General features: G+C 34.5%; 1 pseudogene; it reads left to right on the top strand.

Moving 5' to 3' along the window:
• The first annotated feature begins 4,589 nt into the window (after window positions 1–4,589).
• LOC129075747 (serine/threonine-protein phosphatase 2B catalytic subunit beta isoform-like) lies at window positions 4,590–15,678 on the top strand (annotated as a pseudogene).
• The last annotated feature ends 2,109 nt before the right edge of the window (window positions 15,679–17,787 follow it).

Here is a 17,787-nt window from a genome sequence, read left to right as displayed (position 1 = left end):
GAGTTAATAATTTATTACCTCTTTTAAAAAAATGGCTTTTATTGTTATTAAGATTTGTTGAGGTTACAAGGAGAAAAATAATAACTGGTGGTTGAGACATTCTATTAGAGCACAATTATTTCTTGCCACATGTCTGTTCTAGTATACACACATTCAGATTTATGAAGATGTCAACAGGTTGTTAGTTATAATAACCCCACAAATTAAAGATGCTAGAGATATGGTCACGGTATTATATTACAGATTTTCCCTAGGCAACATGTCTGTGAAATTGAACATCAAATATTAAATTAATGGAAAAGCTTCCAGCTTGAAGTGGAGACCAAAGAATAATTGAATTACCACCCATAAAAACAATCTGGTGAACTACATAAAAAATAGTGAAGGATATTAATTTGTTGTTAATTTTAATAAAATAAAGCAATATGGCATCTATTAGCCAATGGAAGCAAAGTAATCTAAGTTCACTAGTCTTTCCATGACCCTAACACCCACCTGGAATTGTTGTGCAGCTTGAAGACTGCCCTTCTTATGTTTCTTCATGCACTGTTTTTTTCTTTTGTAAGTGCATTTTATTTTCTTTCACTTCCATGTTGAGCAGAACTGTGAAAGAGTAATAACTCACTAGAATATCTAAAAATGAGATTTATAGGGACCAGTGGGATACACTTTAGGCTGTAAATGTTCTTATGAGAAAAGCTTTGTTCTTTAAGAAACAATCTTGTGTATTACAATGTAGAAACTTTAAAAGAGTTCTTAACATCTGGTGTCCCAGGATCTCATGTACTTCGGCACGTTTTTGAATTGTTATTTTTCAATGAAATAGTATTAGACTGAATGTATTGTGTATGCCAAGAATTTGTACCTCCAGCTTTGGTCACGATCTGATCTAGTGCCATGAGATGCATGTACAGAAAGCACAGTCCTTACTCTCACTGGGCAAATCTGAATGATCACGAGAGACTTTTCTAAGTTAGCTATAAGTAAGATTTCTAACATCTCTTTCTCAATGGCTGTGTTCAGGGTGTCAGCTGATAAATGAAGTTCTCTCAGAATTAAGTGGCTAGATACAACTGACTTCTTCCAGTGTAAGTAGGATAAGGAATCCTTGGTCCCATTGCTCCTGCCATGTACCACCCTGTTCTGCTGTGGCCACTGTTATACCCGTATGAGATATACTAAGTCACTTGGCCACTCGTGAGTAGAGTCATTGGAAAAACAGAGAAAATTATACTTTTTAATTTTATATGTGGAGATAAGGGGTTGACCAATCCTGTTCTAAAATATGTGGAGAAAAATCTTTATGCCCTTATTACAGTGATTTTTCTCAATATTTTTAATCTACAAATATTTATTTTTGGCTTGGTGACACTTATCTCTTTGTTATTGTTACTTAGCAACAATAAATGCAAAGTAAACAAAGTCAATGTCTAGAAAGTTAATGATAAACATGAAACCACAAAACGTTTGCCAACATTTACTATTTACCGTGGGAGCCATAGTGATATTACTGAACATATGAAGGTCAAAAACTGCTGTAAAGCTTTAAAATCTACTTCAAAAGTTAGGAGATATTTTAGGAACTCAAACTTCAGCAAATATGTGTAAAATTAACTTTGTGAAGATTGAATTTCATTAAAATCAAAACTGCTTGCTTTCAATCCCAAGTTTTCTTGTACACACACAGAAAATGAAACAACAGCTCTTATTATGCGAGTTCCATTAACAGAAGAATTCACAGACACTTAATACAAATTTTGTGTGTCATCAGATACTTAAAATAAAATATCAAAAAGTTAATTCTGATGAATGTGATATTGTTTCATCTAATTCATGTAATCTAAAGTTTTAGGAAACTCATTAGGTCAAAGGTAATGTATCTGATATCATTTTGAGTGCTGATATAAACTCAATTCATCTTCAAAATTGAAAATGATTTTTTTGGAAGTGACTGTGAATACAACTTTTGGTGAAACACATTGTGGAGGCAAAACCAAGTTCTTACTAAGAAAATCTAAGAGGTAGAAATGGGATTGTGATAAATACCTAATGTATAATGTATAATATATAGAAACTAACTACATTATACCAATCAAGATAGAAGTTGAAGTGTCAAAATACACAACTATTTTTACATATACAGAGTGAAAAAACTTTGAAATGAAGTTATGTTGAGTATCACAGAATACTTCTGCTTTGTAGTATAGGCTTTCTCACACATTCCATTTTGCAATTTGATTTTAACCATATATGAGCTGTTGAAATTTTCTTTGTTAATCATCCTTAAGTACTGCAATAATTTTTAATTATTTTGGTACATGAGTAATTTACATTTTGTTTGTATCCTGTTTAAAATTTTAAAATCTTTAATCAAGGTATTTAACAAATAGTCCACAAAATAACTTTGGCTTCTAAGTCTGTTAATGAATCAAAGCTTTATTTAAAATAAAATACGCAAACAGAAAAACATTAAAATTTATTCCCCAAAAAGCAAGAAAAGAACAAAACAAATTAGATGGTAAGAGTGTGTACACAATGTTTGAGATTTAGTTTCATAATTGTGGTTTAGGATAATTCCACTTACACAAGTCTCTTTTAATTGTGTTCCCATTTTTAACTTGATAAGTTTCTGTGGAGGAGGGAGCTGAAATTAAACAGCCTTACAATTTCACAGTGCCTAAGTTTGAAAAAACTAATCAAAATTAACAAAAATAGAGATACTGTTTTATGAATTTTATCCTGCAAAAATATTTGTCCAAGAAAGGTATTTAAGGAGGCAAAAACACAGTATCCATAAAAACTCATGGGCTAAAACATTTACACAATTTTAAAAAACAGCAACTCAAAATTGAGAACTTTCATTTGACAGAATTTGCTCTTGTCATGCTAGGTAGCTTAACACCTATAGAGCAAATATTTTGTCAATTAAAATATAATCTTCAGAGAGGAGCCAACTGAAATTGTCATTTTGTTTAAGATGTCAACTCATCCTACTTTAGATGATCAAGTGTACAAGCATATTATTCTGAACAGGCTGTACACGTAAACTCAGAAACATTCCAGGTTTCCTACAGGTAATAATGCATATTACACTGTTTTAATGGGAGGCATTAAAAAATCTACACTTCCCCCTTTTATTTTGAAGTATATTTTCTATTATGCACATAGAGGAAAATTGCAAAATTATGCAGTTACAGCTAAGGGAATTTTCGCAAAGTGCATAGCTCTATGCAACCAGCACACGGTCATAGAGAGACCGTACCCTACATCCTGGAAGGCCCTTGCTTCCCCAGTCCCATTTCAGGCACTACACTTTTACTCTCACGGTGACCTATATGACAAGTACATGCACTTCTAGTGCATGTTATCATACGCAGGTTTTTGAGCTTTATATATAAGGAATCACACGTTTATGCTTTTTCTATTTGGCTTATTCTGTTACATAATGTTGTCATGACATTCATTCACAGCGGTTCAAATTGGACTGTTGGTTTGGTGTGACACTTTAGCATTGTCTGCTTTAGCATATTAATCTCAATCACTTGTTTGAAGTCATACAAACTTCTTGGGAAAATCAAGGCCTGGGAAAGAAGTCTGTTTTCTCTAAATACTTGTGTTTAGGAGTCATGTTAGAAATATAATAGAGATTAGAAACAAACTATGCGTAAGTGATTAAGTTTAGGGGGAATTCAACCTATTTAATACTGCTTAACATTCTATATGCTTGAATTGCTATATATGTAGTGACATTGTTTCTACATTTTTAGTGAATTAATTCCAGCCTCTATATTATGGAATAACTTTCAGCTAAATCAGACATATTTACCCATTCTAATGTAAATACAATTTATGAAGTAAAATAGTGTTACACAATACTTTGTTCCCTGATATTGGAACAAAAATGATGGAGTTTTTTGATTTTTTTTTAGAATAAAGTGGAAACAATTCTAAAAAATCAAATCAAATAGGTTTGGATATGACGTACAACAATAAAAACAAGAGAAACAACAGTAACAAAAACAATATTAATATCTGGTGCTTAAGTTGGGCTTTTTTTCCTATGTGCTAGACCTGGTGTGAAGTCCTGTTTTCATATTGACTCATTGAATCCCAGCAGAAACTTAGACTTAAGGAGGTTAAGTACTTGTACGATACTAAATAGCTGGCAAATGGGCCCCAGCTGGTGTGGCTCAGTGGATTGAACACCAGCCTATGAAAGAAAGGGTCGCTGGTTTGATTCCCAGTGTAGGGCACATGCCTGGGTTGTAGGCCAGGTCCCCACAGTAGGAGGTGCACGAGATGCAACCACATATTGATGTTTCTCTGCCTCTCTTTCTCCTTTCCTTCCCTTCCCTTCTCTAAAAATAAATAAATAAGTCTTAAAAAAGAATAGCAGGCAAATGGGAGACCTAGAACTGGAGCCAAACTATCTAATTTCAATTTCAATGTCTATCCTTTGAACCACACTAATGGTTCTCATGAGAATCAAGGCGGATCTTTGATAAGAAATAATATAGAGAATAGAGTTTTTCCTGTAGAATGATTCTTCCCCTTCTTTAAATAATGTTACATTTCATAAAGTTCCCACGATGCAAGGAGAGATCCTTGAACGAATGGCCCTAAATTGCAATCGAACACAAATTCTTCATGACCGCTATGACGAGGTGACCAGATATACAGAAGCTCTCACTGAGCTGAGAACAAGAACTAGTGCTTTTTCAATTTTGGCTTTCTTGGCCCTACAGTAAAAGATCTTTTAAAACTCAGTTTTCTCCCACACACCTCTCAGTTTTATTCCCTGAAACAGTTTTCACTGCTTTCTCTTCACCACCCACTTCAAGGTCAAATATCTCCCTTTCCCACTGTGGCACTTGTGCTCCTGCCCACATGATTTCACTCATTCCTCCCACCTGCCTTCCTAATGCCTCCTTTCATTTTAAACAAGTGCCTCCCCCACCTACCTGAATGAAGATCTGAAGATTCCCTTAGATTCTAGCTGCTGGTATTCAAATAGACACAAATTTTTCCCCCGGCAATCTTATTTTGAAAAATGATCAGTTTACTTTTCTAGTCACAGATAAACCGAATATTCTATATATACTCTTCTAAATGCAAATATTAAGTGAATACACTTTCTTGATGAGTCCTAAAATAAATTTGAAACTTTTCTCTATAAGATTTTATATAATCAGGACTTGAGAATTCATTCTTCATTATTTATAATTGAAAACAATTTCACTACCATACTTTTGTATTAGTAAGCTTTATGATAGTCTGTGAGTTTTGTATTATCCTCTTGTTAACTACCAATTTAAAAATTATGAATTTTACTCATTGATATGTCATTCTATACTATTTTCAAATTTCTAAAGTTGTAATACAAATAAAAAGGTATTTTTTTTTATAAAATAGATTTTATATATTGGTCAATTTATTCATTAACTCATTTTTAACAAATGTTATTTGCCACCTACTACATGCCAGGCAGCACTGTTTGCATAAGGAATATAGTGGAGTAAAGAACGTGGCAAGTCCCCGCTTTCCTGAAGTCTACAGTGTAGTAGGGTCAGCAGTAAAAAGTTATCAAAAATCACAGTAAGGTATTTAGTATCTTAGAGCTTCTATTTTTTTTTTCAATTAATGGTCAGTGGCTCAAGAAAATAAATAAAAGAGTTCAACAGTGGTAGGGCCGGTACAAGTGTTTTGATGTGTAATTTAATATGTGATACTTAGAATTTTAGATTCTCTTTAGGATCTAACAAAGCACTGCCACAGGTGAAATTGTCAGCCAGGATTTAAATGTGCGTTCACATCTACATTTGTTGTTACTTACTTCAGAGATTGAGTTTTTGGCCTTTCAGCTCTGGAATGAGAGTGGAGAGTGTAGGTTTCCTTGCCCATCTAACATACATGGACGAATCCTAAGGATGGAAAATGTTTCTTATCCATACCATGAGAGATCTGGAGTAGTCAAGGTTTTTCACTAGGGACCCATTGACTCTTAAAGAGCCTGTGAGTACAATTATTGAAAACTATAAATGTATGTATCTATGTATGTATTTATATTGTCGTTCAACTACAGTTGTCCCCATTTTCCCCCCACCGCTCTCCCCCGCCCCACCAGCACCCACCCCCTGCACTCAATCCTACCCTTCCACTGGCTTTATCCATGAGCCCTTCATACATGCTTCTTGAAGATGCTTCCCCTTCTTTTCCCTCCTCTTTCTCCCTCTCCTCTGGTTACGGTCAGTTTGTTCTTTATTCCAATGTCTCTGGTTATATTTTGCCTCCTTGTTTGTTTTGTTGATTAGGTTCCACTTATAGGTAAGATCATGTGGTATTTGTCTTTTGCCCCCTGGCTTATTTCACTGAGCATAATGCTCTCCATTTCCATCCATGCTGTCCTGAACGGTAGGAGTTCCTTCTTTCTTTCTGCTGTGTAGTATTTCATTGTGTAAATGTACCACAGTTTTTAATCCACTCATTTACTGGTGGGCACTTAGGTTGCTTCTAGCACTCAGCTATTGTGAATTGTGCTGCTGTGAACACTGGGGTGCATAGGGTCTTTTGAATTGGTGTTTCAGGACTCTTGGAGTATAAGACCAGTAGTGGAATTGCTGGGTCAAAAGGCAATTCCACTTTTAGTTTATTGAGGAAATTCCATATTGTTTTCCACAGTGGCTGCACAAGTCTGCATTCCCACCAACAGTGTACTTACTTTTTATAGTTGTTCAGCTACAGTTTTCCCTGTTTTCCCCCTACCACTCTCCCCCACCCCACCAATGCCTACATCCAACACTCAATCCTACCCCTCTGTTGGCTTTATCGATGAGTCCTTTATACATGTTCCTTTGAGAAAAGTGTTCCCTTTTCTCCACAACCTCACCAGCACCTGTTTGTTGATTTGTTTATTATGGCTTTCTGACTGGTGTGAAGAGGAACCAGTCGTATAGGAAAACATATTTGTCAATGATACCTTGGACAAGGGTTTGATCTTCAGAATATATAAAGAATTCACATGACTCCACTCCAGGAAGATAAACAATCCAGTTAAAAAATGGGTAAAGGACCTGAACAGACACTTCTCCAAGGAGGACATACAAAGGGCACAGAGACATATGAAAGGACACTCATTATCACTCGCCATCAGAGAAATGCAAATTAAAACCACAATGGGATACCACTTCACACCAGTCAGAGAACTATACATTTAAATGAGGAAAAAACTTAATTTTCAAAACCTTCTAACTGAAAATCAACATTTCCTTTAATTAGGAGTAAACTGTAATTGTAGTTCACCAAGAAAAATCCCAGATACTTTTGTATTAATATAGAGTTGTTATGAATATCTCCAGTTATCATTAATCTTTCATTACTGAGAAATTATGATAATTATTAGATGTGCATTAAATACATTAATAAGTCAACATATATATTACTGTAACAAAATTTCTTTTAAATGCCATAATAAAATAATTTTAATATAACTTGGTTCCTTTGTAATCCTTTGTTTTTATTTTGTGACATAAAAATAAAATAGGATGAGAGAGAATGATTATAGAAAATAAAATATTTCAATGTAAAATAGGATATACATATTCTGTTTCAAAATACCAGTAAAAAAGGGGCTCTGCAGAAAGTGATGTTTGAACTGAGAGCTAAGCATGAGGAGCAGAGTCGTATGAAAAAGTCCGGGAGGAGACTCCAGAGCATGGGACCAGCCTAGACAAAAGTCCCTAAACAACAAGGAACTTAGTGAATGTGATGGGAAACAGGAAAAAGTAATGAGTATGGCAGGACCGAGGGTGTGCATTTATCTCCTGCCATGCTTAGCTACATGGGTGAATAAAAAAAATTGTTGGATAAATGAATTTTAAGGAGGGTTGTGATTTAGCCAGGAGCGTTTGACAAATCAGGAGAAAAGCAATGAAGATATATGCTAGGAGTGATTGCTATGGAAATTAAGCAAAATAAAGAGAAAAATGAATATTGGAGATGAAGAGAGAAGGTGAATGATGAGAAGATGTGGCATTAGTAAACTGTAGGATCTAGTGAGGTCGGAGGATTTTTGGATCTAGATATTAAGATGAATACGTAGGAAGTCTACTTTAGTAGTACAAGTAAGTGATGACAGTGACTACTGTCTTAATCAGCTTGGGCTGCTACAACAAGTACCCGGTATGGTGACTTAAACAACAGAAATTTATTTCTTACAGTTTAGGAGACTAGAGTCCAAAATCAGGCAGCCAGTAGGGTCACATTTTAGTAAGAACCCTCTTCCTGCTTTGTAGATGGATGTCTTCTTCCTTTATCTTCAAGGGTTCAAGAGAGAGAGATCATGTCTGTTTCTTTTTATAAGGGCACTAATTCCATTTATAATGATTCAGTCCCGATGACCTAATTACCTCACAAAGGTCCCATATCTAAATAGCACCACATTAGGATTTCAACATATAAGCTTGGGGAGGACCCAGGCATTTAATCCATAGCAACTATGAAGATGCAGAGAAGTTAATACTTCAAGATACTTTAGAATTGTTATTGCTAGGATACTGGAAAATAAGCTCATTGAGGTAAGGAGTGTTTCCTTCCTCATTTTATTTCTGGATCTTAGAACTGTGCCTGGCACACAGAAGGTGCTTAATAAATGTTAGCAAATTACATGAATGGCTTGTATGTGTAAGCAAGGTAAAGAATGACTGCCAGGTTTGTGAGTAGATGCAATTTTTAAATTAAGAAGTAGGGTATGGGTAAATGGTTTTTGGTTATTTCTTAAGCACAGATATAAAATCAGACATTATTGTTATCATTCTCTTATTAATAATCTTTTTGGAGCAACTATTATAGTACAAATACTATTTATAATAGGCACTGTAACAAAATGTATGAAATATATAATTCTTTTTTAGAAATAAGAGCATGTGGGGAATACAGTTAAAATTTAGGCAGATATGATAGAAAAGGGCAACTGATTTGTCCCCAGAGATATTGAAAATTTAAAGAAAAGGCAGAAATATCTTTATTAAAAGATAAAATATCTTTATTAAAGATATCTTTAAGTATCTTTATTAAACTTCTTTAAATCTTGAATTCTATTTCCAGGTAAATTATCAATTGGGTGTGAGTATAAGAACAACAGATTTGGAATTCAGGGACTAAGAGAATCTATACTTTTTCTAAAAGGTATTATTGGTAGATCTACTTTAGCAAAGCTGACAATAACTCAAGTAATCAATAAATTGTGAAAAAGCCTCAAAAGTGAAATTAAATAAAATCTCTGGGCTTGGCTGGTGTGGCTCAGTGGATTGAGTGCCATCCTGCGAACCAAAAGGTTGCTGGTTCGAATCCAAGTCAGGGCACATGCCTGGGTTGCAAGCCAGGTCCCCGGTTAGGGAGCATGAGAGGCAACTGATCAATGTATCTCTTGCACGTTGATGTTTCTCTCTCTCTCCCTTTTCCCCTCTCTTTAAGAATAAGTAAATAAAATCTCTGGATTATAGATTTACTGAGGTTTAAGAAGTCTGATCAATATTGTCCTTTCAAAAAATATGTTATTATATAATGGGTCAACTAGGTAGTTTGTTGAGGATAATTATCTCTTATATAAATTATTATGAAACAAAATAAGGCCAATGAAATTAGATATTCTAGGAAAAATATACAGCTATTCAAGAAAGTCATAATCTAAGTAAGAAGTAAATAACATATAACATTATTTAGAACAAATTAATTAAAGAGAAGATCTTAGAGACAATTACGTTAAGTGAAATAAGCCATTTGGTGAAAGACAAATACCACATGATCTCACCTATAAGTGGAATCTAAAGAACAGGATAAACTAATAAGCAAAATAGAACCAGAGGCATAGAAACATGAAAGAGACTGACAGCTGTAAGAGGGAAGGGGGGAGGGCAGGACTAGTTGAAAAAGGTGAAGAGATTAGTCAAAGAACATATATGAGTGACTCATAGGTAGGTACAGCCATGTGGGGATTAACTGTGGGAGAGTAGGTAGGATGGGTGGAAAGGGAGAAAAATTGGGACAACTGTAATAATATAAAAAATAAAATATTTAAAATTAAAAAATTTGGTCAGTTTCCAAATCCTGTGCTCCTGACACTGTGCTATTCTGCACATTGCTAAATGAATAAATAATCAATGATGTAAAAAAGAAAGAGAGAAAGAGCCTGTATTTTGTTTTGATGGTTAAAGTGTTTCATTTAAGTGACCCAGAAGCACCAAAGTAGACTTCCTTTTCTCTTCAAATCCAGTGTCACTAGTTATGCAAAATTTCAATATTTTATTCACTTGATATTGAAAAATCTCTTTATTGTCATATTCAATAATCCAATTATCCCCAAGCATGAATGATTTAACTGCTAAAAAAAAAAAGTTCCTAAAGGACAAGGATTTTGTCTTGTTCAGTATCGTATGAATAGCTCCAAGAGCGATGCCTGCCCTGGCACACTGTGAATATTCCTGTGTGTCAGGGATATAGGACAGAACATGTATGTTATTTGCCTCAACAGAAGTTTGGTGCAGGGAAGATGGAGATTAATGTAGAAAAATAATTTGTTGCAAGTATTCCTTGATATAAAAATAACAACTATAATAAATATATGTATCTATAACAGCGAATAAACAGGACACAGCACCTATCCTTGTGGAACTCAACAGGCCAACTAGAGACCAAATATAAATAATTTAAAAAATAAAATATGATGGGTTCTATGGTGTTGGCATAACAAAATATAATAGCCAAGGGGGAAAAAAAAAGGAAAGGTAGTTCACTTGAAACAGGCTGGAGGGCCTGGGGAAGGGAGTAAGAATCCTCAAGAAACTAGGGGATCGATAGATTGATTTTGGCAAAGAAAGCAGCCTATCCAAAGGCGCATCACAGGCAAGAGCACAGTCTATACCAGTCTGGTGTGGAGAAAGGGCTGGACACAAGGCAGGGGAGGCAAATGGAGGCTGGGCCAGCACATGCAAGGAGTTTAAACTTTGCTTTGTACCTCTGAACAGATACATTGTTTCCTAAAACCTGTGAACTTATTCATTTAAAAAATCGTGATGGAAGATATTTCTGAAAAGAAGGCAATTTGACAAGTGAAGTTAAAGCTCATTTAGAAAAAGAGTAGGAATGAGAGAAAGATACTTAGACTATCATGAAAAGAGGGGCCATCTTTCTCAAAATAGTGACTGTAACGATCCTTAGAATAGTAACAGTCCTGTATATGAAGATCAGCTTCTCTCCTTCCAGCAAAATACAAACAAAACACTACGATACAAATTACTTAAGAAAGTTTCTCATGGAGCCCAATAGTCCTTGAAGCTCAGTTTTATTGTATGCATTTTTCTTAAATTTCTCTGTGAAGGAAGGGTTGTAATGTATCCATATCTATTATCTGTCCCTTCTAACTGCCCTTGAATAATGAATGTTGAAGCCATTGCTGAAAGCTAAAGAAATACAGAAGGAATTGAGGGAAGAAGGAAAGAAAAAAAGTAAATGACACAATAAAAAAAAAAAAAGGAAAAATCAAGCTGCTTAATATTCCAGGAATTCCTGCTCGTTGCTATACTACAGCATTTATTGGCAGAAAGGCAAATATGCATCATGCTTGCTTTGTTTTTCCTAAAGCACAACTTAATTAATGCTGTCATATAGCTCCTGGTAACAGACTCATAACATAGTAGTCCTCCCACACCACAAGATCAATGGAACCCTGGAAGCTACAACAGAAAGAAATCAGAACGGGCATCAAATTTGTGAAGCTCATAAAGAAAACACATTTGCCCTTCATGTATTTTTAAAGAGGTTCTGGCTTCATTATGTCTTGTAAATGGTTTCTCTGTTCAGTACAGCAGACAGAATTGAACTTTCGTGGTATCTTATTTTTCAGAAGAACAGAATCCCATTCAGTTTTACTAAAGATTTGAATGGTGATGTTATATTTAAGTGCCCAGTTATTCTATAAGGGTTTTGTAATGTCTGAGAAAGAACTTGGCATATGAGATTATTTATTTGTTTGATCTTCTTTCCTTACTCTTTAACACTCAAGAATCAAGTCTTATTTCCAACTTTGAAAGATTAACTTTTGGTCAATTATCTTTCATGTCTTGTTTTCAGTAACATATAGATTGTATAGCAGGAAAAATAAAGTTGGTATTTTTAAAAAATATTTATTTATTTATTTATAGACAGAAGGGAAGGGAGGGAGAAAGAGAAGGAGAGAACCATCAATGTATGGTGGCCTCTTGTGCGACCCCACTGGGGACCTGGCCCACAACCCAGGCATATGCCCTGACCGGGAATCAAACCAGTGACTCTGGTTTGCAGGCTGTCATTCAATCCACTGAGCCACACCGGCCAGGGCTAAACCTTTATAACAGTAATTAGAAATATGCATTCATTTAAATTGGTTTGCCGTCTGATCATGCAATTTTTAGGTAAAAATACTGGTTTTGTATTTATGACCTGTAATTAATTTAATCCAGGACCAAAGTCTCAGTACTGATAGAATGGAGTTGCATTTGAAAATACAGTTTTATGCAAAGAAAAATTGCATCTCTCACATTCCATACATAGTTATTTATTGCATCATCATATGCCTTTTGATTATCCATGATAGGGGTTTGCCATTTGTTTTTCTGACGCTGAGTCATTCCAAATGAAATAATTTATTGCAAACCGAATAATTAATAACATTGTTTTCAATTAAAGTATTGAATGCAAAAATTTTTCAGTTTTTTATATTTGAATAACAAATGAATGTATTCCTCGAGGTGTTTTACTTACTATCTTATCTGCAGTTGTCTTCCTATATCTAGTACTTCATTTAGGTTTCTACTCAAAATATTTTGGGAAAAAAGTAAAAAACTGAATAATTACTTGTAAAATTTCAATTTGTTGTTGATTTTTAGTATTTTATGGTATTTACAGCAAATATCGAGGAAAAGAGATTTAACTTATTTTAGTTTATACTTTGAAATATTTTTAAAAAGTATTTTTTTTCAGGTAGCTCAGGTAGCTCAGTTGGTTAGAGCATTATTCTGATATGTCAAGGTTGCAGGTGTGATCCTCAGTCGGGGCTCACACAAGAAACAACCAATGAACGTACTAAATAACAAAAAATCTACTTTCTATCTCTTTCTCTTTCCCTTTCTCCCTCTTCCTTTCTTTCTCTCTCTAAAAAAATATCAATAAATAAATAATAACAGAGAAGAAAAAATGTTGGGCTCAATATAGTTAAGTATATTTAAAAAGGTTTTTGATTAAAAATTTTTTAAACAGTATATAATTTGTGATATCTAAAACTGTTGATAGTTTCAACAACTATTCTACAGAGATATGATATGCCTATTATGTCCATTGATGTGCGATTTGTTGCATTGGTTGGATGATCTATTATTAGGTCAAAGTCCTTCCATACATATTTTAATGTTTTGAAGTAGTAATAGAAATTGAAATATATGCTCAGGATTTTGCTGTTGACCACTGTCAGATTTGTAAACCTTGGTTTCCTTATTCAATGACTGATTTTAGTGAGCTGAAGGATATTTAATAATAGATTTTATGATCTCATATCAACATAATGTGTAAAGACTATTAAACTAGTTTTAATTCATGCTATCAGTATAATTTAGAAAGAAAAGAGGGCCATTAATTTTCTTACTACCAATTTAAGATTAAGTTTCCTTATTTCCCTTCTATTACAAGTAATGATGCACAACTTTAACATACTTTGCTAAAGCTATTTTTGTCATTTTGTAGCAACAACTTAAGAATTTAATGTTAACAATGCCTTTATATTATTTCTATCATCTCTGGAACATGGATGAAAATACTGACTTTTTTCAGCAGATTAAAACAAATCACTATTAAAAATTATTAGAAATGTATGTATTCTTGATTAATATTAGCTCTTTTTAATTTAATATGTGAAATCAATATTTTGTCAGAGCAATGAAATTCAAGTTTTTATAATTGAGTATGAATAGGAAAAATGGTATCTGTGTAATGAACATTACATCGGGTTAAAGCATTGTGCAATTGCCTTATTGTATTACTTCATTACTGCAAGCAATAAAAAAAATTAATGCTCAAAGTTCTGCCATGCTCCCTGGCGGCCCTCCCACTTGCCTTTAATAGCTGCGATCCCCACCACCCCTGACTAGGCTTTGCTCAGCACCTAGCCGAGCCCTGGGACCCAAGACCCAATCCCACTACCCGATCCTGGGCCTGAATGCATCTCCGCGCATCGCTTGACATCTGAAGAAGGATTTGATACAAAAGGGATACCTAGGGTTGATGTTCTAGAAAACTACCTAGTAAAAGAAGGTTGGGTAGATGAAGAAATTGCACTTAGAATTATCAATGAGGGTGCTGCCATTCCTTCTGAGACAGAAAACCGTAACAGAAGTAGAGGCCCCGATGGCAGTGTGTAGTGTGGTGACATTTATGGTCAATTGTTTGATCTGAGGAAACTTTCTGAAATATGAAGGGTACCAGCTAATGTACGATACCTTTTTCTTGGTGATTATTATGTGGACATAAGTTGTTTCTTTCTTTTTTTTTAGAGTGTGTCTTATATTTATGTGTCCTGAAGATTCTATGCCTATCTATGTTATTCCTTAAGAGACAATCATGAATGCAGACACCTTACTGACCATTTTACCTTTAAATGGAAGTGTAAAATGAAATATTCAAAAAGAGTCTATGAAGCTTGTATGCAGCTTTTTTAGAGCCTGCCTGCCTCTTCCTGAACTTTTAACTCGATACTAATTTTTGTGTTCACGGTAGACTTTTACCAGAAATACATACACTGGATGATAATAGGATTGTCAGCAGATTTAAAGAGACATCTGCATGTGGACCAATGTGCGGCTTGTTATGGTCTGATCCTACTGAAGATTTGTAACTAAGAAATTACAGATTCATTTTAGCCAGTACAGTTTGAGGATGTTCTGATTTTTATAGCTATACAGCAGTGTGTGAATTTTTGTGAAACCATAAGACAATAATTTGTTATAAGTGATTAGAGCTCATGACGTTCAAGATGCAGGCTGTAGAATGTACAGGAAAAGTCAAACTACAGGGTCCCCGGCATTAATGACAGTTTTTTGTCACCTAATTACTTAGATGTCTATAATAATAAAGCTGCTGTATTAAAGAGTGAAAATAATGTGATGACTATTTGGCAGTTTAACTGTTCTCTACATCCTTACCAGTTGCCCGATTTTATGGATGTCTTCACATGATCTTTGCTGTTTGTTGGAGAAAAAGTGACAGAAATGTTGGTAACTATTCTGAGTATTTGCTCGGATGATGCACTGATGACTGACGGTGAAGGCCAGTTTGACGGCTCAGCTACAGCTCCAAAAAAAAAAAAAGAAAAAAAAAATCAAGGATCAAAGTTCCAGGATTTGATACGATGACCACGGTCTTCTGTGTTTTCACAAAGGAGAGTGAAAGTGTAGTGACGCTCAAGGGCTTGATTCCCACTCGGATATTTCCTAGTGGGGTGTGGCTGGGGGATGGGAGACACTGCAAAGTGGTAATGACGTTACGCAATTTGCTGTGCCTTAGATGGACTGGGGCACACCTCACTCTTCTGCCAGCAATACACGAAACGCCTGCAGGGAACTCCTTCTGCATCTCAGTTCCTGCCTCCGAGGCTGACACAGGCAGAATACTAAATGAGAAGTAGTGACTGATTAATAACCTGACTGGGGCAGAAAATTGATTGAATGGGTACTTGTTTCAATAGAAAATAATGGTCAATCAGTTTTTCATGAAATGATATGGAAGCAGCTCACATCATGATGTCTGAAATATTTGTCTAATGCACCCTTTAAAAAAAAGCCCTCATTTCTGAATGTGAATCAAGGATATAGTATAATATACTATATCATATTACTAAAATGGAAATGTAACTCCAAGTTTTTATTTTTTAATTTTTAAAATTTATGTAATTGTAGTAGACACTGCCTTTACTATTAGATACTTAATTTTAGAATTAATAATCTGCTTGGGCTCCAGAACATTACCTATGCATGTACTTAGAAAAAGATTTGTGCAAGGTTTTGTACCCTGGTAAATGATGCCATAGTTGTTTTCTGTGTGTTTGTCAAATGTTCTATGTATAATCGATTGTCGGTAACATGATGTTTCCTTCTCTGCAGATGTAACTGCTTTCCTAAATCTGTCTTTCTTTAGCAGTATGTCTGTAAAAGTATGTTAAATTAAATTACTCTATCGGACACTTGTTTTCTTTTGAAGCAGAAGCAACTTTTTACAAAAATTCTTGTTTATTCTATAACAGTTGTCCCAGATTTCCCCCCTTTGCCCTCCTCCACCCAGCCCACCCCCACCTCCCACAGTCCATCCTCACACCTGTTGTCCACGTCCATAGGTCATTCATACATGTTTTTTGATTAATCCCTTCCTCTAGAAGCAACTTTGTAGCACCTTGTTTTGAGGTTTGCTACATTTCTTGCTAAACTTTTGTGCATTCTGAACATGAAGGTAACACTAGACAGTGTCATTGTTATAAAGGATTGAATTTAAATTTTGTAAGTCAAATCGAAAAGTTACTAAATGTGCTTTTATTTTGCATGAAAATTTTAAAAATTGTACATAAAGCAAAAAAGCTAATAATACTTGAATATGCTCAATGGCTAAATTGTTCTCCTTTCTGAGGTTGTGTGAATACAGATAGATAAAATGCTGAATTTTCTAAGCATAATAAAGCACATAAAGAAAACAATTTCTTTCAGCTATGTCTTTTTCACAAACTTCGTGTACATATTATACACATAATTGTATATAGTTGTACACATAGCAAATGCAGGTCTTAATTCTCTGGAATTATTTAATAAAGATAATAATGTGAAAAGCTTAATGAATCTAAGTGTCTATTTTCTATTTTCCTGCTTTTTTCCCCCCAAACCTTTCATATGTTATCCTAACATTGGACTCAAAAATGCACCATTTTTAGGGGTAACTTGTAAAAAAAATTAAATGTATAGCATATAACTGAAACCATGGTGTAGGGAATGAATTACTTTTAGGGTTATTCGAAGCCTACCCAAAATCTTAGCAATAGTTTAAAATTTTACAAAGAAAACTCTCTACCCATCTAATCTGTATAATTTAAGTGTAATGCACTTATAGCATTGGTATTATAGGGCATTTTCTTTTTCTTTTTTAACTTTATTTTTATTATTGATACTATTACAGATGTCTCCATTCTCGCTCTTTTGTCCACCTCCACCCATTTTCACCTCATTTGAGCCCTGTTTTATCATTTTATGTCAATTTACTTTCTGTTTAAAGTGTCTCCAAGCAAGCATGCGTGTGTGCACCTAAACATCAAGGATTTAGTTTTAGAATTTAGACATTTCTCAAGAACTTCATATATACAAAAGACTGTTGCCATAACCTAGACTTTTCATGGCAGATATTATTAATATGAAAGTTGCATAAAATAGAGGAGGGTGGTTTGTGATACCACATAAAATAACATTTAAAATGCATATTGGAGTCACTATTCATGTCTGATTTCAACTTGGAAATTCAGAAAGAAGTGTTTTCTATGAAACCTTGGAATGAATAAAGATGAATTAAAGGCTGGTGATGGTGTGGAGACAAAATGGGAAGTGTTGAATTGATGGTCTATATTTATTTTACTAATGGGGCAGCACTTACTAATAACACCTAATAAGTAAACACATACTATATGTAAGACACATGAATAAACGCTTCACAAACAGAGACAAGAGGGAAGGA

This window comes from Pteronotus mesoamericanus, unplaced genomic scaffold, assembly GCF_021234165.1.
Source record: "Pteronotus mesoamericanus isolate MK-2021 breed Mesoamerican mustached bat unplaced genomic scaffold, CSHL_Meso_final contig_56, whole genome shotgun sequence".
Lineage (NCBI taxonomy): Eukaryota > Metazoa > Chordata > Mammalia > Chiroptera > Mormoopidae > Pteronotus > Pteronotus mesoamericanus.
Note: the sequence above shows the minus strand (reverse complement) of the source record. Positions and strands in the feature narration are given on the sequence as shown.